This window comes from Chrysemys picta, chromosome 5, assembly GCF_011386835.1.
Source record: "Chrysemys picta bellii isolate R12L10 chromosome 5, ASM1138683v2, whole genome shotgun sequence".
Lineage (NCBI taxonomy): Eukaryota > Metazoa > Chordata > Testudines > Emydidae > Chrysemys > Chrysemys picta.
This window is the reverse complement of record NC_088795.1, coordinates 106,096,719-106,121,049: the sequence shown is the minus strand read 5'-3', so window position 1 is coordinate 106,121,049 and position 24,331 is coordinate 106,096,719. Positions and strand designations below refer to the sequence as shown.

At 39.6% G+C, this 24,331-nt stretch overlaps 1 long non-coding RNA gene across 2 annotated transcripts; it reads left to right on the top strand.

Moving 5' to 3' along the window:
- The first annotated feature begins 32 nt into the window (after positions 1 to 32).
- Positions 33 to 24,331, top strand: LOC135983749 (uncharacterized). Of its 2 annotated transcripts, XR_010601528.1 has the most exons (4): positions 33 to 268; positions 11,463 to 11,560; positions 19,994 to 20,687; positions 21,475 to 24,331. It is a non-coding gene; the product is annotated as an uncharacterized LOC135983749 (long non-coding RNA). The 2 variants fall into 2 exon arrangements; XR_010601527.1 differs by lacking the exon at positions 21,475 to 24,331 and having other exon boundaries at positions 34 to 268; positions 19,994 to 21,034.

Here is a 24,331-nt window from a genome sequence, read left to right as displayed (position 1 = left end):
AAGTGCTATGCATCAACCAGGCTGCAATACTTAGGCACAGCTAGGGTTAAGTGGATAGTGTGTCAGTACTGACCTGTGGCCTTATCTCTATAATCCATTTCTTGAAAGGGTTTAAGTCACAACTGTGACAGTCACGGAATACAATTTTTTTTCATGCTTTTTTTGTTTAAACAGATGTAAGATTCTAGAAAATTGGCATGAAAGATCACCTGGAGAGCAAGATAGTACAGATGATTTCCAGATCTAATTGCACAACAATTTGTAACAGGTTGATTCTCATTTCTTTATTGTCAGTTATTTAGTTCTTCTATACTTTCAGATACAGATTAATGTCCAATTTTCCATAAAATGTCTTTATGCATTTACAGCAGTAGTGATTTCATCTTCTCTTTGTAACAACAATTACCTTTCTTGCCTAACTTCTGTGTGCTTTTTTTAGGATTAATATTTGATGCTTTCTGTAGAGTCCCTGCATTGTGCATTTATTCCAATTATTGTCATTTAATTTAGATTAAACCCTAAATTAACTAACTGGGCTACAATAGTAAAACTTTGTATAACATATTCTCCAGTGCCATCATTTTTATGTCATAATGTTAATTCAGTTGTCATGGTACAACTTTTCAATTTTAATTAATCATTTAACTCAGTGTAATTACTAGTAATGGATTCAAACGTGCTGCTTATTTTAATGGAGATGTCTAGTTCAATCTATCCAACATATAGTTGAGAAAGAACAAAAGTTATAATGTAATCTTGTTTTTTTTGTCCATTTATAACATACAGTTCTAATGCCTTAACATTTCTTATGTCCTGCAGGTTAATTTCTATTGAATACCATTGTGTCTGACTTTTCACGGCCTTACACCTTTTGCAGTCATTTATAGCTGTGCAAATTCAGTGAAAAATGCTACCTGCTTTTCATAGATGTAAATAACTACAGTAGTGAATATGACTTAGTGGAAAACAAAAATTCTACTTCATGAAAAAAAATTGAGGTTTCATTTTACCTCAGAATTAAATGGAGACTGTAAGACTAGGCCTGGTCTATTAGGAAATCAAGGGTTTTAAGCCTTGGTCTGGCTTGTTTGGAGCAGGGACTTGAATGTTGGTTTCTCACATCCCTGGTGAATGGCCTCAGAAGGCTATGCAGTCAGTTTCTCCTGTTGGAGCTGTTGCACTTATTTAATAAATACTAAATGCTCATTGGGCCATAGTAAGAAACATTTCATTGAAATGTTTCTGGTGAGCTCCACTGATGAATACAGTGTCTCAGTGACTGAAAGCTCTGTGGACTTTATCCCTCAAGTGGTGCTCAATCCTAATCCCTAGCTGCAGTTCTTTTTCTTGTTCTTGACGTACAGCAGTGGGTTCAATTCTTAAACAAGAGTGGCCTCTTAAGTGCTTAATATCAACAACAATTCATTTTAGGTAACTCATTTCAGATTCCAAATCTGGCTAATCATGTTATGTTCCCTCTGACAAATCTGTGGTTCTGTATTACACATACATACATTTATTAACATCAAAAATTAATGATTAAATTTAAGATGTGTTAGTATTGTGGAATTCTCAGAACAATGTGGAGGAAGCACCAGAGAGTCCTGTGGCACCTTTAAGACTAACAAATGTATTGGAGTATAAGCTTTCGTGGGCGAATACCCACATGCGTCTGACGAAGTGGGTATTCACCCACAAAAGCTTATGCTCCAATACATCAGTTAGTCTTAAAGGTGCCACAGGACTCTCTGGTGCTTTTTACAGATCCAGACTAACACGGCTACTCCTCTGAATGTGGAAGAAGGTTCCTAAGTGTGAATCTGTATGATTATTAGATAATTTATGCAAGTAGGCAGATAGAAGGACAACATAATCACAATCACACCATTTCAAGAAGAAAGTTAGAAAGGTTTCAGCCCTTACACCGTGAGTATTTCCTTGGAACATAAGAAAGACAGAGTTACTACACCACAATGCTGAGAAGACACACTACTAGCTGCTGAGTAGCAGGTATCACAAGGACTTATGAATTGCAGTCAGTGATTCACTTTTGTCCTGGCTACTTTATTCAGTTGGTATTTGGTCATTTCTTTGCTCTTTTGCAAACAAATGTTGAAGCCAATAGAAATTATCTGCAAATAGAAGGTTTTATTCCCCACCACTTCACACTTTTGCACTTGTGCCAAGTAGATGTAAAATACCACCAAGTCAGAATGGTAGCATTTTACATCCACTTTGAATTCACACATGTATGGCTACACAAAGTGAATTAGATCAGAATTACAGAGCCAGATTTTCAGATAGCATAAACTTGCCTAGCTCTACTGTAGTCAATGAAGCACTCCAATTTACACCAATAGAAGATCTGGCTCCTATTCTGTTTGTGTGGAGTTCGGCACCCTCTTTCTCACAGCAACCGCAGAATAGACTGATATGTTATAAACAAACAAACAAACAAAAAGCAGAATGAATAGAACAGATGTTTTTCTTACGTCAAATAGAGACAAATATTCCATCTGCTTTATATGAGGCTAAGTAGGGGATTACTGAGAGCTACCTACCAGGTGATCCTGTCTGATCACTTTTATTTCAGAATGGCTTTCTTTCAACCTTTTTCCTTTTTTCCCCCTTTATGGGTTCAAAGACATGTGAATATGTAATCAACATCAGTAATTATACAATGTATTCTCATCACAGAAATTTCCTGAAAGAACCAACAAAAGTGTTTTTACCTACAGTGCAAGCACAAGAAGTAGTCAGAACCATTAACTCCATCTTATCCAGTTCTTCCTTGTCGTATCTGCCACATTTTCACTAAGGGAATGCAGTGCTCATCAGAAGTTGTTTAAAAAAAAAAAAAAAGAGTGATTTGCATTTTCATTAGCTCAGACTGTGGTTTCAGTTACACTCCATTTTCCAGAGTTGGTCAGATATAACAAGCGTAGGTAAATTACTTGAATGCTTATTCCCATATCTGAGTTTCCAGAACTTGTCTTTACCAGGTAACCTCTGCAAAAACCTCCAAATGGAACATGCAGACAGAAGACATCTCATCTAAGGATTCATCAGTGTATTTCATGGCTGGCTCAGATATGTCCAATTTCTCCTTTCCCACCATTTTGAAAGCTGGCAATACTTCCACAGATTATGGACTCCATCAAAACAGTCACCTGCCTGTAGGAATTATTAGCCAAACACCTGGAACTGTTTTCCTACCCCTGTCCCTTTGTTCCTTGTTGTCCTAAACTACATCTTCTCAGGTTGTTGTGTTCACCCTTCAGCTTCTTACACAAAGTAGTTCTCTGCTTGCCACTCCCCTAATCATATCCATTTGCACTGGGGCCAAAAGCCATTTTAAATTTGCAGAGTCTGTGCTGTATATGGAAATATTTTAATTATTTCCCTTATTTCCCAAACCAATGAAAGGGCACCAGCTGTTGTCAAGACCAACAAAATGAAAAAATAAAATAAAATTGGAGTTATTAGTCATAGAGATTTTGAAGAATCAAAAATGCATTAGGAAACTGAAATTACCTTGTATTTTTAACCATCATATCCCTCAGGTTCCTTTTCTGATTTGTTCCAGATAAAATTCTACCCTGGCAGAAATCGTGCCTGCAGAGTTTTAAGCTGATAGGTTAGTCTGAGCAAAATTAGGAATGGGGTTCAAACTCAAGCTTCTAATAGGAAGGTAGCTTCAACATTAATTATGGAGGAAGTAGTGTCTTTCTATAATACAGAGCAAAGCTCCTTTACTAAGCTAGTCACACTTAGATAACTGCTATTATTACTTTTCTAACTGCGTGTCAATCATTTTTTACAATTATCTGTTTCCCAGTATATAACAAACTCTGCAAAAAGCTTATCTACTTATATCTGTATTCCCTGGCTCAGTCACACTTTGCTTGTAGCAAAGGCTTTCCTCCATGTGCTTCCAGAGCTGTTTTCCTTGTGTAATCACTTCAGGAATTCTCCTTGCTACATGCAATTCACAGTGGTCTGGTTTTCACAGAGATTTCTAAAGGGCAGAGGCAGCATAACAACTTCTTAAACATTGTCTGCCAGAAACTGGAAAATCATTATATGACCTAAACAGTTTTGAAACGTTCACGATTATCATGCCTGCAGTTTTCCATTAGTCCTAGTATTAATACAGATTTTTATTATTTTTGTGCTGTGGGTAGATGTTACTTTCAAGCAACTTTTCTTCAGCAATATCTTTGGAACTCTATATCTTTAATTTATATTACCTTAAAGCACTACTTTGGAGCGATACTTGTTATTGGCCAACTCCCTGAGATCACTGACAGCTAGGGGATTGAGGAAAAGGTAGCAAAGTTCCAAATTAGAGATTGTTTGTCTCTGGAGTCCATGGAAGTTACAAAATCTGGCATAGTTCTTCACTATGGGCTTGATTGAAGGCCCACTAAGGCGTAAGAGAATATTTTCTTTGACATGAATGGGCTTTGTATCAGACTTTACAGGAGGTAAAATCACCATCAAACTGTGCCTGAACTCCTTTGAAAACAAAACATTTTATACTAGTCAATACAGTTAGATATATTTTACTTTATTTACAACATGTACATTGCAGTACATCTTAGTTAACATATCTTTACTGCAGATAAAATAGCAAATAGACTATCAGAGAATACAATAACATTTTGTTTCATATAATATATTACATTGTCATGATATCCCAAAGCACAGATTCTCATTGAGGCAATGTCATCTAAATGAAAAAGCACACAGCTGGGAATCATGGATTCCTGAGCTCTTATCTTGGCTCCATTAATGTCAGACTATTTAGTAGGCCTTGATTAAGTCACTTCAATTCTGTGTTTCAATTTCAGAATTCATAAATGGGGATAGGACTTAACTAAATCAGAGAGTTTGAAGATTAACTAAGTTAATGTTTGTAAAGCACAGTGAACATATGTAAAACTGTATAAGAGCTAAATATTATAACAGAAGCAATTGCTTCAGTTAAGGTTGTATGACATGTATGTGCATTTATTGACTTTAAATGCTTACATGTGCAACCTTAACATTCTCAAAATGGTTTTTGGCATTTAATTATTACAAGGGTAGCTCAGTGGCTGTGAAAGGAAATACAACAACTATACCATACTCAAGAGTATCTCACATACAACATGGGACTCTATAACCAGTTTTACTGAAAAACATATTCTTACCAAACAAGGACAAAACACTACAGTTAACCCTGATTCCTAAAATTTAGGGAACTGGATTTGAAGACCCTGGCCTCTATGTGAGCAGGAAACAATCATGATTGCACATACATTTTAACTGTGCCTACCTCTATGTACACAAGTGGTAGATTTTAATACCTATGTGCAGATGGTAGTGCTGAGAAAATGTGCATGCAGATGTATGTGGACAGAGGTAGAAGCCAGATTGAGGCCTCAGTGAAAAAAAGGCCCAGGATGTCTAATTGTAAATGATCACAATTATAAATTGAGATATGCATGTAAGAGAGGATTTATTAATCCCCTGGTGATGTCTCTGCCCTGCAGGAGCAGACTGAGGCTGGGAAAGTGACAGAAATGCTTAAGGGTATTTTTCCTCTAAATGTATGTGCATTATTTCCATTAACATTAGTGGGAATTATGTGTACACGTTGAATGGAGAATAAATCACTTAGCCTTCAGACTACTGAAAGTGTGCAGGTGTTATCACTTTCAAATTTTTCTCATTAAACTGCTCATTTGTAATTTCCCTGGGTATGTGTATCCCTTTACAGCTCTCCGATGAGCATTTACAGCACATTGCATCCTTACAATCATTCACAGCAACTTGATTCTTGGGGAAATTGTCTGTATCACAGATATTTATATAGGGCTCACTCATGGCTTTCCCATGAGCCTCAAGCAAGGGGCCTCATGTTCTTGTGTTTCCCCTGGAACAGACTGGAAAGCATATGGTCATGCTTAAGGGCACCATCTACCTTCTGGGGTTTCCCCTGATCTGAGCGGGAAGTAGGCTGTGCCAAGTATATACCCCGCACAGGGCATTTCCCTTGGCAAAGCAGCTTAGCTACACTAGTCAACACATGGAAGGGGCTGTGCCAAAGCTGCGCCCATTCCTCACCCTTTCCTGCTCCCCCCCCACAGCTACTTGTGAGGGGATGGAGGCTGTAGCTCAGTCTGTTCTTCTCACGGCGCTGCTAGCTGATTCAGGTTGCCAGCTCATGGCATAAGGGAATGCCTTAGGCCCCTTACTCCCTTGTGTGGCCATAGAAGTCAGGCCACAATCTGGCCCTTAATAAAACATTCTTAATAACTCATATGTTCAAATTTAACAGTGAGGGTAATTAACTGCTAAGTTACTTAGGGAAGCCATGGATTCTCCAGCAGTGAAGTCTTTAAGCCATGAAAGGATGTATTTCTAAAAGATATGCTCTAGCTCAAACAGAAGTTATGGACTTGATGCAGAAATTATTGGGTGAGATTCTTTTGCCTATGTTATGCAGGAGGTCAGACGAGATGACCATAATGGTCCCTCCTGGCCTTAAAATCTATTAATAAAAAAAATGTTTCCTTTCTAAGTTGACTGACATGGTTTCAAAGAAAGTTCTTAATTTTGTGGAGTAAAGTAACAAGTATCTCATGTCTTGTGATGTCCTTTGTAGTCTTTGGCATAGAACAGGGGTCGGCAACGTTTGGCACGCGGCTTGCCAGGGTAAGTACCCTGGCAGGCCGGGCCAGTTTATTTATCTGCTGACGCGGCAGGTTCGGCCGATCGTGGCCCCCACTGGCCGCAGTTCACCATCCCAGGCCAATCGGAGTGGCGGGAAGCCGTGGTCAGCACATCCCTCACCCGCGCTGCTTCTCGCTGCCCCCATTGGCCCGGGACGGCGAACCGCGGCCAGTGGGGGCCGCGATTGGCCGAACCTGCCACGTCAGCAGGTAAATAAACTGGCCCGGCCCGCAAGGGTGCTTACCCTGGCGAGCCGTGTGCCAAACGTTGCCGACCCCTGCTATAGAAGACATTTTGACATTTTAGATATGATTATGGAAATCCATAGGGAGGTTTTTTGGGAGCTCCAATAGCTTTTTGTAGTTATCTCCCTATGGATTTCCATAACCATATCTAAAATATATTTTATATCAAAGATTCACAGACTACAAAGGGCATCACAAGACGTGAGATACTTGTTACTTTACTTCACAAAATTAAGAACTTTCTTTGAAACCATGTCAATCAACTTAGACGGAAAACAACATTTTTTTAATTCATAGATTGCAAAATTAATCTAGCTATCCTTGAGTGTCAAAATAACAATTTCTGTGCCCAAATTCTGCTTCCTCTAGTGTATATCTTGCTTCAGTGAAGTTATTCTGAATTTACACAGGTATAATTGATAACAGAATTTAAGACTTTATTTGAAGTAGTGACCTACCTTTCAGTTATTTGTAGTACAAATTGCCATAACTAATTCAAAATTTCTCCCCATGTTGTTGCACTTACCAGAAAATAAACACACATGCAGACATAGATAATCAAGAATCAATAGCCTTGCTTGAGACTATAGGTTTTCAAAATATTTACAATCAAAAGTGAAACTAGACCTACCCAAACTAAAACTCTCTCAAATCCGGGTTTAAATCAGGATCACTCTCCCATTAAACAACATCCCTGCCATTGGGGCTAGGCAGGTATTTCCAGACCAACCTGCTAAGTCTGTAATAAGGAACAGAGAGCCTCAGGGAATCTATCTGCTTTCCCATTTTGAGACTAAACATTGCCACTAAAACTCTACCTTCCCCCAAACACACAAATGTAAACCCTGACACTCCACCCTCTTCCTTTGTAAGCTAGAATAATACCACTTATATACCATAATCTATTTTTGACCTGTGCAGGTGAAAGCCCAAATGGGGACTGGCAGAGGATAGGGGTATTTAGGCCATACCCCATTTAATCCAATAATGCCCCCTATACTAACAGCTTGGAGTGCAGAAGTGGGATAGGCGCTCCTACGATGGCTAAACAGCACTTCTGAATTGCACTGGAGTTCTCCAAGGTCCAGATACAAAATATTTAGGGCTAGATTTGATCAGCAATGTGGCATAAGGCAACGATACTTCAGCTGAGCATGTGACCACAGGAGGGGGCCTAAAAATAAATCCCTCTCTCATTTTCCTAAAAGTGAATGAATTAAACTGAGAAAAAATTGTGAAGAAAAAAAAAATCCTTCTTTTTGAGCAGCATTTCCAAATGGGTCTCAACCTCTGAAACAGGACTGAAAATTTTGCAATTAACACAGCTGCAAAAGAATGAGGGATTTTCATCAGAATAAAAAGAAGCAGACATTACAGTGATTTTGAAAATGTCTTGAATGTGGTAGAATCTACACACTAAGCTTCCACAGGCAGAGTTTACATTGGCTTTTTAATTATTCTTCTCATCTGGTTCTTAATGACAATGCTTCCTTATCCAACAAAAAGTTTCATACCATATTACAATTCTGCAAACATGGAATTACCTGCCTCTTGTAAATATTAATGGAAAATTGTACAAATAATAAATTAGCAGGTTTATGAAATTACTTCTAAATACTCACATATAAACACTGAATCTCACACTACAACAGTTAAATTTCTAAATCAACTCAGAAATGGGAAGCATGTTTTTATTTACCCAATACCATGTTGATTTAAGACATGCAATTGATTGCCAGATAACTTTTCTGCAATAAATGTCATCTGCAAAATCATTTACTAAACTATTCTCGCAAAATGCATTCAAAAAGTAATAGCACTTCAATTACTAGTAACTTAGCACTAACATGTAAGGCTAGCCACAGACTAGAAAGTACAGAAACTATAGACAAACTAACTTGGACTAGCTTATTCTCAGTCAACAAGGCCTACATCAGATTTTTCTTCTTGCATGAAACCATTTTGTTGCATCTGTTTCACTGATAGGAGTGTGGTAATAAAATGTAATGAAGAAGCCTATTAATGGACAATTTCAGCTGAAAAGCATTATCCAAAAAAGCGAAGTAGGTCAATATGGAGACAAAAAAATCATGTTAGTACTTCAGCCTGGATATTTCTTTCTAAGACAGTTATATCCTTCCCCCATATTCTTTATTTGTATAACCAAAAGATGGCAGTACTTCATCAACAATTCCTATACAGTTTAAGAGTAATTTTTCCTTGAATCATCAGGTACAATTTGTGTTTACTTTAAGGAAATATGCATTGTTTTAAAAGCTGGTCACTTATTCCCCTCTCCACACTCTCTCTTTTTCTTTTAGCCTGTCTCCATCCAAAATAAGATTGGAAGGAATGCAAAGGAATCTTTTTAAATGTGACCTCTTTCTCTGGGATTTTATGGAGATAATTAGATTAATCTTCTTTGACTTCCTTCAAGACAGATTTTGAAGAACACTTGCAGATGCATTTCTATTAAGACAATATCCTTAAGTCTATTAAAGATGTTAGCAAACATTAGTTATTTCAAATCTTCAGTGATGTAGAATCTTAATCTTTCTTCTAGTCCATAATATTGTAACTGGTACCAGAAAGAGCAGCAACCATTTCAGATTAACAGAGGACAAAAACAGAAATGTAGATTTGGATATGGATCTGACTGTGTCACTTCATTTTCTTCTATTATTTCAATTTTTTGTCTGTTTGTTCTAAGAAAAGTGAAGATAAATGGACTATGTTCTTTGATTTTTCTTCTTGCATTTTCTCAGAACTTTTTCTTCTCCTCATTCAAAAAAGTAATTCTGTCTTGTAAACATTTGGGGTCAGATCCTCATCTGGTGTAAGTCATCATAATTCTGTGGACAATGGAGCTATGCCAGTTTACATCAGCTGAGGTTTTGGCCTTGAGTGTTTATTTTTATTAATGCTTCTCAGTAAAATATTTACTTTGCGTGAAATAGATCTTCCTAACCTGGCCCACGTACATTTTACACACAATGTTTTTTCAGATTTTCTTTTTGTTTTTATTCTTCTCTGTGAATACTACTGAGCCTAATGTTCAAGCTTTTCTCACAGCATACATTAGGGTATCATTTTAGTTGTTCTGTTATAGGTGACTTAGTCTCTTTGAGATTGCAGTATTATCTACTTTTGTTCAGTACTCTTTGTGATACGGGCTAACAGAGAAACTAATATATCCAGAAATATGTACCATATGGCATCTTAGACCATACAAATCTCTACCAGATTAGTGGGGAAAATTCCTTAGGAGGAATGGCTTAGCAGTAGAGCTGGTTGGAAAAATATCTCCCCATGGCAAATTTCAACAATTTGACAAGAAATCATAAACTATTTAAAAAATGGTTGAAAACGTTCAGATGAAAACCTAAATTTGGACTCAGAAATTCTGCCATGGTGCCTCATGCATTTGTAGTTCAGGTACCTCATGCCCCCCATTCTCCTCTATAGGCTGGGTGCACCACAGTCTCCCCTTTTGATAAGCTGCCATGGTGCACCACAGTCTCCCCTTTTGATAAGCTGCCATGACACTTCATGGGAGATATAGTATGGTTGGGGAACCTGGCCCATAGAAGAGAATGGGGACATGAAATAACCAAACTACAAATTCCTATCAGGCACTGCAGCAGAATTTCTGAATCAAATCTACCTGGTTGCCTGATAATTCAGCAACTCACCTGGCAGGCTTTGCCAGTCGTAGTTCTAGGACAGGGGTCGGCAACATTCGGCACACGGCTCGCCAGGGTTAGCACCCTGGCGGGCCGGGCCAGTTTTATTTACCTGCTGACACGGCAGGTTCGGCCGATCGCGGCCCCCACTGGCCGCTGTTCGCCGTCCTGGGCCAATGGGGGCGGCGAGAAGCTGCGGCCAGCACATTGCTCGCCCACTCCACTTCTCGCTGCCCCCATTGGCCCGGGACGGCGAACCGCGGCCAGTGGGGGCCACGATCGGCCAAACCTGCCGCGTCAGCAGGTAAATAAAACTGGCCCGGCCCGCCAGGATGCTTACCCTGGCGAGCCGCATGCCAACGTTGCCGACCCCTGTTCTAGGAGGTCTTTAACTTGTTGGTCATGTGAGTCTTTTGCAGTGTTGTTGAAGAAGACTTCTCTGTAAGCTTGAAAGCTTGTCTCTCTCAGAAACCGAAGTTGGTTGAATAAAAGATATTACTTCATCTACCTTTCTCTATAGTAGCCTTTGGCATTTGTGTGTACTTCATTTTGTTTATTACTCCTTCCACCTATGCCACTTGTAGTACTGCTGGGGCTATAAGACTATATGTAAGTACGCATGCATCTTGATAGGTGTTATACCAGACTGCTATTAATGTGTTCTGTGGGACTGTTCCTCTGTTCAGAGATGGCTTTCCATATATTGCCTTTGTTTTTTGAAGCCTTTTTAAAGTTTTTTAATACTGCTCAAAAACATTAAACTTCTCACTGGAAGAGATTTCCATTTTCAGGCTAACTCTACCTATTTCCCCAGTAGACATTCACTCCTATTCAACAAACTTGTGATAAGCATGAAGAGACCTAGGATAAAGAAGTGAACCCTGGAGCTTTTTTGCAGCAACAATCAATAAGGTATTTATTTCACATGTTTATAAATATAACTGCTAAAATGAGCATCTTCATTAGCCCTCCAAGTTGACCCCATGCACCTTTTCCTAGCAACATCTTTGATGCATAAGAACCTTTCAAATCCAAAACATGTCACTAGAATACTGGACTAGATTCTCTATTAATTTGCACCTTGTGCAGTCATTTATACCTGTTTAAAATGGGCCTTCAAAGCTACCATTCTGATTTGTTTACCTCTCTTTCAGAAATAGCTGAGATATAGGAAATAAAAACATACAGAAATGAGTTTCCTCCCAGGATATTTTTAATGCAGAAAATCTGATCTGATTTTGTAATCCTCATGGTGGAGGATTTCTGATCTACTAATTTATTTCCCTCTGCAATCATCAGCACTGGGAACACTTTTTAGCTGAGCAAGTTATTTCTTAAGATAATGAAATTCAGTAACTCGGAAAGCTTTTCTCCCCAGCTGGCAAGAGTGCTAATAAAGTCTAGACTTTTCTAAGCATGTGGTTTGCAATCAGAATTAACTTTCTTCCTACCCTCAAGTAAACCAATCCTTTAGCTATTTTGGATAACACTTGAAGGACACCAGCAGTTAAGGAGATTTCTTAATCAAACACATATTTAGTCCAGATAGTAGGCCATTATAAAGCAAATTATAGAACACTATATCTACATAAATAGTCAGCAATTACAAGCTGACTACCAGGTTTCTACTCAACCTAAAGTAAGGATAAAAAGAATATACCATCTGGTAAAATTTGTTTTTATATTCCATAGTTGATTAACCCATGCAGGAGTATAATGATCTAAGGGGGAAATGTAATATCCCCAAGAAAAAGACTTCAGCAAATACACAGTACAAGATGCCTCTTCCCATGAGCAGTGAAACACAGCACCATCCTTCCTCCAATGTCTCTATCTGTAATGGGAAGATCTTAGACAAATCTGGATTTCTCTGGACTGTGTGGAAAATTTACACAGAAAACTAAAACCAGGCAAGGATTTTCTGAAACTAGCTCTGGCTGAGCAAACCTTGGAGAAGATATGGGTTGCCAGGGACATTCCCCATAATGTTGCATCCTTAGTGTTGCATGAAATCCTCACTTCCTTCCACAGCCTCACAACAGACCATGACTCTCCTCATTATGAAGGTATCATATGAAGTAAGAAATGCTGATCTGAAAACTCCATTCCCTCCTATTGTCCTATGGAATGGTTAGGGCTATTCAGGGAATGGCAAGCTGTCCCCCAACTGCACATAAGTAGGAACAGATGTAGGCAACTTCCCTATTCCCAGTGGAAGCATGGACAAGGGGGCTCATTACTGACCTGTCTGTCCCTTATCTTATTTATCAACAGTGAAACCAAGAATGCTGCTCTAATCGCACTGCTAAAACTCATTAAGACTCTTTACCTTATTCTTGTGCTGAAGTACATCATGCCACTGGGAAATCTGCAGCTGAGTTGACACTTCCCAACAACTAAGGGTGTGTCTACACTTAAAATGCAATATAACATTTTAAGTGTAGACACTAGGTATACCAACAGGAGGGCTTCTCCCATCGGTGGACATAAACCACCTCCCTGAAGTGTAGTAGCTAGGCTCACAGAAGGATTCTTCCGCTGACCTAGTGCTGTCAACACCGGGGATAGGTCAATATAGCTATGTCTCTCCTGGATGTGGATTTTTTCACACCCCTGAGAAACGTAACTATAGCAAAGTAAGTTCCTAGTGTAGACCAGAACTAAGTGGGTTGCCTTTTATCATTATCTTTTTTTTTTTTGCCATGGTTTTTAAGCTAGTGTTCACTCCTTATTGCAATCTCTGAGTCTTTTTTACTTTAATTTGTCAAGCATGATTTAATCAGTTAATCTATCAAATTAATTATGTTTTAAATCTTCTACATTCTCTAAATCCATTAATTTTGTAAAATTTAAGAGGGGGCAAATTTGCCCAGTATGATTAGATTTTTATAAAACTGATCCTAATTGTTGATTACATCTCTGTCTAAACTGAACATGTTTGGGGATTTTATCATTGTTGTATGAGGGCTGGAGGTGAGATGAAACAAATGATAATTGCAGGATTACTTTTTTTTTTTTTTTAATAAATGGTACACATTTTCTTTATTTCAATCATCTGATACTGTACCTTCCAATTTTCTATAATTGTTCAAAATGAGTGTTAAATGGTTATGTTTCTTAGCTGATACCCTTGAAACACGTCATTCAGAGTTTTTGAATTGAATACATTCCATTTCTCACACTCATAACAGTTATTTTTCAATAGTTCATGCCACTTTTCCTTATATGTCCTGTTGAAGATCAATTTTTAAATGTAGCATTTCAATGTTATCCTTTTTATAATCGATATTTTCATTTCCTTTTATTAATACTTAAGCCTCTTTTCTGTTTCATATTTTAATGACTGCACACAAGAAGCTATTTGCAGTGCACAAGTTTTGCTAACCCTACAAAAACAAGAAAATATTGTGTATATTTTTTGAGTGTCATCTACTGACACATTATCTATTCACTATTTACATATATACAGATATCATTTTTACAGAACCCTCCTGTAACACATTACTTTTTCCACACATACATTTCTAAGCCCTCTACCATTAAAGTTCCCTTGTGGGCTTTCACAGGCTATAGAGGATTGCTTGGGTCTTTCCTCTTTGACCATTTCCAATAGAAGTTCTTTTCCTATTTCAGTTCTTCAGAATTGCCCCTGTATTGGCAGAAGTAGTTCAAGAGACTATTTCATTCAGTTAGTTTCCTTCATTTCTAGATCATTATGCAATTCACTACAATTGATGAGATCCTCTTTGAGGATGCATATTTGGGTTATTATTCTTATTTTTTACCCATCTGATAGCAAAGTATTTTTATGCCCTAAAACTCCTCAAGTGTCTAGGCAATTTCTTTCAAGCTATTGGTCCAGAAATTTCTCTTATTTACAGGCATTTCTAGGGTACTCATTACCATAGTATTTGAGTGATTTAAAACAGTAAGCCTATTTCTCCAACACAGGAACTGAAGCACAGAGGGGTCAATAGTCTTGCCCAAAGTTGCACATCAAGTCTGTGGAAATGGCCAGAAAAGAATGCAAATCTTCTGACTTGCAATAACCTTCCCTAACTACTAGACAATCCTACTTTACTCATTATCCTCCTACCCTAGGGAATTTCCCATCCACTGCAGTTTCTCCTTTGTTTTAATGTCTTGTATCCTTACCCCCAAAGTTTACCCCCTCAGTATCCGATTTAATCTTTTGGGTTTTGTAAATTAGTTTTGTTGGATGGTTTTGTAAGTGCTTTTGATGTTTACTATCACCCCTACATCTCTTCTTCTTTTTAACCATTTCCTGTTTTCAGTGTGTATTCCTTATGAATGATTAAATAATGAACTGTCAATCAGGTACACAAATTTAGGGTTAGAAAAAATCAGGGGTTGTTGTGGAGAGATAAAATACATTACCGCACAATATTATGAAATAATCCTTGCTGTTTTGTTTTCTTTAATCTTTATCCGTGTTTTCTTCATTTCAATTTTACTTTATTTCAATAGTTTCCACAATGAAATAGATTAATGACTTTGACATTATAGTTAGAATGAAAAAAAGATTTGTTTTTAATATGTTTGTAAATACATTTCAGAGACCAAATATCATCAAGCAAGCTGTATTTTGGATAACCACATGCTAATTCCAATCTGTGTATTGGTGATACAGTATATTGTGAAGTAATGGGCGTTTTAGCTGATTGTCAGTAAAAACCTGCATGAAGCATTAGAGTCAGAAAAAAAATAATTTGCAGTTGGGTTAAAGAAGCTAGAGGTCTGATTCTCCTCTCACTTACAGTGTGTAAATTAGGAATATCTTAAATGGAATTATACAAGTAAAACATTGGCACAAGCGAGGAGAATGAGCCTTGAGCAGTCTAAAGTCATAATACATATGCATTTTCATGATATTTCTAACATTTGCTACGTGCATAAAGAGTGTTCCAGAGCAAGATGTTTAATTGCAAAACCTGTCCAGTCTGAAAACCATAGATGAATGTATAGAAAACTTCACTGAGTATTTCATTGGCCACCTGCCATTCTCTAAATGATAGTCAGTAATGATTTTGTGGAAGTTCAGTTAACTAGTTTGTATTAAATATAGTGCACTTATGTTTCCAAGACATCCAACTAATTTCCTAATGGCAGATTAAAAATACATAACAATAGATGTAAAAATATTTGTGAAGTTCCAGTAATAATTCCTGGATCCCCAAAGAAGATTGAAAGTTTTAAACATTTAGGGCCAGATTTTCAAAAGTGCAAAGCATTGAACAGTTGCTACATTCAGAGTGCTTTTGAAAATTTGCTCTCAGTTGTGGCTGCTGGCTGAACACTTTCAAAAATCTAGTGCATAAGGTCAGCTCCTCAGCTGATGTCAATCAGCTGTGCACCATTGACTTACACCAGGTGAGGATCTGGAACTTAAAGTAAAACTGGAGGAGGAGAAGAAGAGAGCAAAGCTGGTAATCTGGATATAGGAATTAAATCGGCAGTCTTTTAAAGTCTGCAGTGTAGCATCCTTCAATTGGAAAAAAACGAATTAAAATTTGAACATTCCTCTCACTTTTTAAATAAGTGGCACTTCAGTGTTTAAGTAATTGTAAAAAAGAGGAGGAGTTAAAAAGCTATACATTTTTATTTACTTATTTTACTGATAGTTACATAAGAGGGTTCAAATATTGTGCAAAAATGTTGTGATGAATTGCAGTGCATTTTATGCCACATTTGGCATAAGCATAAATACAGGATAAAAGTATCATCATGAACTCTGTGTGTGTGTGTGTGTGTGCGTGTGTGTGAAAGAGTATGTGTGAGAGAGACACTGTCCAGTCCTGTATGGACTCCAAAGTGCTCAACTATTTTGCAAGAGGATCTCAGCTCTTTCCTCTCTGCCAACCTGCAGTTCTGAACATGCATGTCTTTATGGCTTTGGTAATAAATTAACTGTCTAAATGAAAGGAACAAATTAACAGTAAAATTTGCACATGGGTGGGATCAAGCAGTAAGTGCAAAGCTGTTCTGTCCTGTGCTCACTCCATACAGACACATTCACCTCTGCCTTCACAAACTTGGCCCTTCATAAAGTTTGTGAGGGCACAGGTGAATGCGTCTGTATGGAGTGAGCACAGGACAGAACAGCTTTGCACATACTGCTGGATCCCACCCAGGTGCGCACTAGTCCTGGTTCTCAGCAGACAAGGAAAATCCAGGATGCAATATGTTCACACATTCTGGAAGAGCTGGGAGCCAGATGGCAACTTTGGTGACTATGGTGATAGACACTAGCTCACCCTATCCTGCCCACATTACCTTTTTGGAGGTTTTGATCCCCTGCAGCTGATGTTTATGTACCTATTGACTTTAGAAAAGTGTGAGGGCACTGTGATGTAACACCCCATAATCTGCATAGAAATTATATGAATATGACATATGATATTATATGAATATGGCATACCTGAGATATACTTTATGCAAGATGGCTCATGTAAGATATCATTGGAAAGGTTATGATTTACTGAATGTGATTATCCAATTTTTATGCATGTATCATTTAGGTATCTAAAGTTAGGAATATTGACTATGTAACAATTACAACTGGGTGTGTTCTTGGGGGGAACGCCCAACAGTAGGCAATCCTCCTGAATGACCCATTAAAAAGAAACAATAAGACTGTGAAGATACTAATCTCTCTCCTTCCTGAGAGGCATCCTGGGACTTAGCTGTGACACTACCAGGTCAGGTGATAAGGTGACCTGATGCAAAATACCACTTTGGACACTGCTGGTACTTTTCCTCTATAGAGGGATGGGGATCAAACAACGGATTCCTGCCTTACGTATATCCTTTTTAAAGGCTGGGGCGGGAGTTGATTGGGACTCTCCTTCATTGCCTACCCAAGAAGAAGGACTGCTGAAAAAAACTGAATGGACAAAGGAACTAACCTGAAGGGAAAGGCCGGAGTGAGTCCAGATTGAGACAGGGGTCCAGTCTGTAAGTAAAATAACTGGAACTCTAAGCTACTGAGACTCTGCAACATATCTAAAATAACATTTAGGTAAGAGATTACTTCTTGAAACTAGTCTCTTTAAGATCTTAAGATTAGTATGCGTGGTTTGCTTTATTTGCTCAGTAATCTGCTTTGTTCTTTTTGCTTATAATCACTTAAAATCTGCCTTTTATATTTAATAAATTTGTTTTGTTTATTATTAAACCCAGTTAGTGCAATTTCTAACGGTGGGGGGGAGAAGTTGTGCATATCTCTCTTTGATTGATGGAGAGGGTGAATTTTTATGAGTTTGCACTGTGCAATTCTTTCTGTACAGTGCAAGACAGTATTATTTTGGGTTTATTCTCCAAAAGGGGTGTGCGCGTGAGTACTGGGTGATTCCTCTCACACAGAGCTGGCTTCAGTCTGGGTCTGCAGCTGGGTATGGCCCTACCTCTGTGTGTGTGCTGCAAGAGGCCGGAGAGCAAAACAGGGAGAGGGAATCCAACCTAGTGGAGCAGGAGAGGCATCAGTACGTCAGATGGCATCCCCGAAGCGTGGGCCTAACCCGTCACAGGTGCCTCCTCAAGGCTGACACCTTTGGGGGTGGGTTTGTGCTGTGCAGTGTGTCTATACAGTTCTACTGCCATCATAGTGCAACATTTCTGTTTTCATGTTTAAACCGGTCTTAACAGTGTCTTATCCAGAGCACTCAATTTTAATGACTAGAAAAACAGTTCTGTAAAGGGTTGGGAGAGGCTTCAGAACTCCTTTCTTTACACTGATCCCTTACAGCAGTGATTATAGCACTTTTTTTGCCTATTATGCATGACTACACCCAAGTTCTGAAGGTTTGCTGGGGGCAGCAGGGCCGGGGTCTGATTAAGCACTCTTCACTGCATGATGTCTTTGCTGTTAATTTAGTTTTGTTCCCTTCTGTATGGACAGTTAATGTATAACCAAAGCCAAAAAGACATGCATGTAAACCTTTCCTGTGTTTTTTTATTTTGCTGCTGGTGAAAGGAGCAGTTAGTTCTGAGTGCAGTTCACTGTCCTTAGCTCTCTGTTTTTTTCTTTTAAATTAAATGTTTAGGGCTTGCGGGGTGGGGAAGGAAAGTGGCATGGGAGAGACAGAGAATTCTTCCCAGTGTTATGGTAAGAGACACTTACAGAAATCAAATTCCTGTGCTATGAATCAAGAAAACCTATGCTACACCTTGAGAAATTATCAAATCAGTAAGGAGGGTGTACACACAGAAGTAAATCAAATCGTAATATTTATTGAAAGTGACCCATGTAACATAACGGTAAACCTTAAAAAAAAATGCAAATGAAAACACAATGGTTCAGACTCCTTGAGCAATGTGTACATTTTATTGTTTCTAAACCCATCTCCTTGCCCACCACCTGGGGAATGGCTGTGGAAAATTGCCCAGAGGGACAAACAGGGATTTCTCCTGTGTGGGGTCTGGGGACCGGACACCTACTGGGCTTCGTGGACAGCCATGGGCTTATCTTCCCCTACCTGCATGCTATGGTGGTTTCCTCTGCAAGGGGTTTCAGGTGCTAGCAGCTCGTGTTCTGCCCGTTCTCCAGCAGACTCCTTCCTGTCACTGGTTGGGGTTGGATTCTCCGAACAACAACACCCTGAGAAGCAACCGGAGGAGTGGGGGAGGAGGAGAAGCAAAAGGAGGTGGTGAAGTTCTGAGAGAGGGGCTGCAGCCATGATGGCAGGTGGGCCCTGAATGTGTTCCACCACCAGTTGAATACATGATTGCATCAATGCATGATCCCGTTCCCTTTGGGCAAACTCCCATTCCCTCTGGGCATAGTCCCAGAACCTGAGGCATGTCTCCTGCTCCAGGAACCAGTTTATCAGTGCCTTCTCCTGCTGAAGAGTATGATCCTCCTGTGCTCTGAGGAAATCAAACTGTTCCTGGATTCTTCTGTCCATGCCAATTAGCAGGTTCTCTAAGGTCCTTCTTCATTTGCTGTCTCTGGGTACCATTCCTGCCCTCCTGGTGGAACTGTTTTCCCCATTGGCAGTGAAAAGACAAGAGTATCATTATATATATTTTCCCTGTGAAGGAAGCAAAGAATCCCCCCACATAACATAACAGTGCTGCCAAAGGCCACAACATTGATACGTTTTAGCATTTTAGGAATGTAATTGTTACATTTTCCTGCATTCTCAGATAACTTTAGGTGCTACTGGGAAAGGAGCACAGGTTAATAATGTAAGATAACTGTACTCATGGGTTTTTTTTTGTTTTTTTTTTTTAATATAATGCTTACAGTGTATCAAGGGCCCAATTGGGGTAGGGTTTGTCTTCTTACTGGGTGACATTAACTGTTACCTATATTTTTCTGTAAAGGGTTGCCATTATCTGGAGAACACAGCAGTTTTCAAGATACCAGAATGGACAAGTGGTGGCTTTCCAGTCCTCTGGAGAAGATCCAACAATCTATGCCAAAGCGATGTTTCTGCTAATGGTCACCCCTCTCCATATTGCTGAATAGAGGGGTTTAGTCAGCTATTAAGATGGACCAAGCACATCTGTGCTGCTGTTGAACCTTAAGAAGCAACTTGAATTTCTGCTACAACAAAAAATTACTGAAATATACTTACAGGACTGGGAAGCATTTTTAAGGGGAATTGACAGTATTCTAAGCTAGCAGATGGAGATCCTAAGGCAGAGGAATAGTGAACTACTGAAGATGGCCACACACACCCTAACATCCTACCAGCATCCTCTGCATATGCAGCCCCTGTGTCCATTGAACAGCAGTTAAAGGGACAGCGAAGAAAGAGACGTACCCCAACTTAATTTTGTCCCCTGAATGTGCCAATTAACACTGCAAGCCAGTTGCCTCCAGAGCTAAGTGGCACAGCATTGTGTTTGTGCAGCTGCCAGAGCAGATTCATCATCCACCCCCACTTCTCCCTGGTCCTGCAGAGTGCCTCAGAGCAGAGAGAGGCCAGACACCAGGGACTGGGAATGGTTAAAAATATTTCCAATTCACAGGGAGAAAGAACTGCTCTGATGTTCTTTGGACAATCAATCAAAGGTAAACTCTCCCTTCCTGGACCTAAGTATTCCTGCATCCCAATCCCACCGCCTGCATTCCGTGTGGCTTCCATTCATAGGGGTGGGAAAACCAGGAGCAGGGAAGGGTGTTTTTGGGGATCCGTGAATTACTCTATGTTTTCTACAATGTCCTTCCGCAGCCATCCCCTTTTCAATCCCACCTCAACCCTCCCTTTCTCCCAGTCCACGCTACCCTGGACTAGCACTGGCAGTGTTCTGGCCAAGAAATGCAAAGACAGGGGAGGGGAGGACAATGACATCTTGTTAATAAACTTTGTTAGAACTTCCACTAAATACATAACTGTGGTTCATGGGATTTCAATAAAAGCTTTCATTTATACCTGTGTCTGGCTCCGGCACCATTTTGGGGTGGAGTAGAGCAGGGACTGGGCTTTGGGCATATAGCATCAGACCAAGAGAAGATATTGGTGGGGAGGGTTGGGATGCATCATAAAATGTATAAACCTTGTATTCTGGTTCTGGCTGCGGCTTGCAGTCCTCTTGGGGGTAGCTGCTCAATCAGCTCCCTCTGGTCAAAGGGGAAGAATCATATGTCCCTCTTCCTTCAGGTCTCCCAGGGCTTCCTCCTTGCTTTCCCCATCATAGGTACTCCATCATACGATGAGACCGGCAGGCTTTTGGAGGGGGTCATGAACCACTGCAGACTCTGTACTGGTTGTTCTGGAGATCACCCAATCCAACCTATTGCATCATGGGTAAATATGAAGTCTCTCCTGGAGTGTTTATGCAAATTCTTCACTTTCCAGTACAGGACCCTGAGGTGCTTACTGTGTTCCTGGCAGTGTGCTGCAGTCCAGTCAATGCAATACCCAGCTTCTTCAGCCACCATGAAATCTCCCAGTACAAGTGAAGGTACCTGCTGTTCTGAGTGAAACTGTGGAGGATGGTGTACTCTGACCACACAATGATGAGGACCCCTGTGTGCTCAGTGGACCAGGCAGCTGCTTTAGGAACATGATCCATGTTACTCTGTACAGACCAGAGTGTAGCAAAAACTGTTCTGAAGTGGTCACTGCAGCTTGCTTCGACCTCTGGCAATGGAGGGTCCAGGACATTGGGTAGAAAATGGGGTCACCATATGGGGGGGCTATTGAAACCCAAGACCTGGTATACTCCCTTAACTCCTGTTCACAACATATGTCATTTAACTAATTTTACATGTGTACAAGTCTAAACACAGTAAACCACAAAAATATAAATGTATTATACAGTAAATGCATTACCAATACCTATGTGATTTTGGCAGAACTCGTAGTAGGAAATAGTACTGAGATGTATTAAATCTTAGTTTACTTCCCTTGACACCTCACCTACCTTGTCTCCAAATGTCAGACATTTGAACACCGGGACAAAGAAGGCACAAACTCATGGCTTTTTCCTTACATTTCTTAGGCCTCCTCACCCTCTTCTTTCTCTGTTCTGTCTTGCTTTAATTTGAAGGATTATCTCCATGTTGATAAGTACATTTTAAAGAACAAGTCCACCTTTGCTATTTCAGAAGGCTTTGAGCTACATTCCACTGGAATAATGGAATTGTCAGCCTCAAGAATGAGATGTGTGTGTGTGCAGGAGACAGTCTCCTTGGCCATAGAAAAGTTGAACTTTCCATGGGCATTTTTTAGCTTATAGAGTGGACACAGTTATTATTTACACTATGAAAGATATTACTGGTTTGAGCTGCATTCTCCTAAAAGCACAAGGAGTCTCTCTCAAAAGAGTGATAGATTTCCCAATAGGAAAAAAAGGAAATTATTGCAGCCACTGTTGTGTTATTTGGATTTCTATTATTCATATTTGTTACTCTAAACAGCCCTTGAGAAAGAAAATAATTAGATTCAAAAGCATTTTTACCCCATCCTGTGAGCTAAAACACCCACCTCAAGGTCTACATAGTTTAATAGCAAACTTCTCTGTTCTCCCAGACTCACCCACTTAAGTTCAAGAGGCTTTACATGAAATGCAGGCTTTTAAATTCATTTCATTTCAAACTCAGTTATCTAAAAATACCCGAGCAAAATCATTCAGTGTCACAGATATTTCATTACTCTTAAATGAATCCATAAAAATCTGTGACCTTGTGTGATATGATCTCTGGCAAAGTATAGTACTCATAACCAGCAATCCAGATTTCCAACACCGTTAATAAGATGTAATTATAGTAAGTCATATTTAGCTAGGAAAATGCAGAATTAGCTACATGACATTCACTGTGACGATACTGTGTCTCTAGAGGGGGAAAAAAATAAAACTTGAGTACCTCTCAGCAGACTGAAAAGAAATTTATCATGAACTTATATGATGATCTGAAACATGGGTGCTCATATCCGCAGCATAGTTGCGGGATTGATAGCTCTAAACGTTAAGCTTAAATAGACTAAAGCCATTAATAAAACAGTCATCTTTCAGGTTGTTATCCTTAATTCAGTTAGTCACACTGTCTTTGTTTGATTTAATACGTGTGTAAGTCACTACACAATATAAATGTGTTACTGCCTTTGTCGTACATTATATTTCTCTTTTTGTAATATCACTATAAATTAATTGCCAACTACACATGGAGCATCATAAATTCCAAGGCCTGAAGAGACCACTGAGATGATCTAGTATGCTCCTGGGGGGAATTCTGCTCATCCATTCATACCATCCACAGATTTCTTTGCTCCCCCAACAGAAAAATGGGAGAGCAAAGAAATCTGTGGGGAACATGCACATATTCCCTGGCAGCCAAAGCGCGTCTGCTGGAAGCAGCCCGCAAAGACGCAGATCCACATGGGTGAGGGGAGGCTGGACATGTGTGTGTCCATGGAGAGACGCCAGGGGGTGGGGCTGGGCACATGCCAGCGTGCCAATGAGTGAGAAAGACTAAGAGCTCATCTACACTAGCAATTTACAGCACTGCAACTTTCTCGCTCAGGGGTGTGAAACCCGCCCCCCCCGAGCGCAGCAAGTTTCAGCACTGTAAAGCGCCAGTGTAGACAGTGCACCAGTGCTCGGAGCCGTGCTCCCAGCGCTGGGAGCTATGCCTCTTGTGGAGGTGGGATTTTTAGAGCGCTGGGAGAGCTCTCTGCCAGTGCTGCGCCGTGACCACACAAGGCACATTAAAGCGCTGCCACGGCAGCACTTTGGCGTTGCCAGTGTAGACTAGCCCTTACTCACTCTCTCGCTCGCTGTTGAGGCATCCCAGGCTTGGAGGCGTAAGGTTGTGTGAGACAGGCTCTGTCTCTGAGGTAGAGCAGAAATGTAACAACTAAGCAGACAGGCTGCTAATGTTCCCACTGTCAGTTAATTGTTCCCATTTTTAGTCAATTAAGACTCCTTTCCATTGCCAGAGTGTTGTAAAGGAGCCTTACTGTAAATGACAGCAAGGGAATCCTCAGCTAGAGAGATGTATGTGCTTTCCCCCTCTTTTCGTGTGCCAAAGTGGCACAATGGGGTCAGATTACAGCTCAGGATGTATTTTACTTAACCATTTAAAAAAAGATGCAGGACAATAATTAGAAAATGTGAATGATTTTCATGTGTGAAAGTCTGAGCAATTTAAAGTGACATTCTACTTTACTTTTATTTTGGTGTTTGGTATTCTGTAATGTAATTTAAATGAAA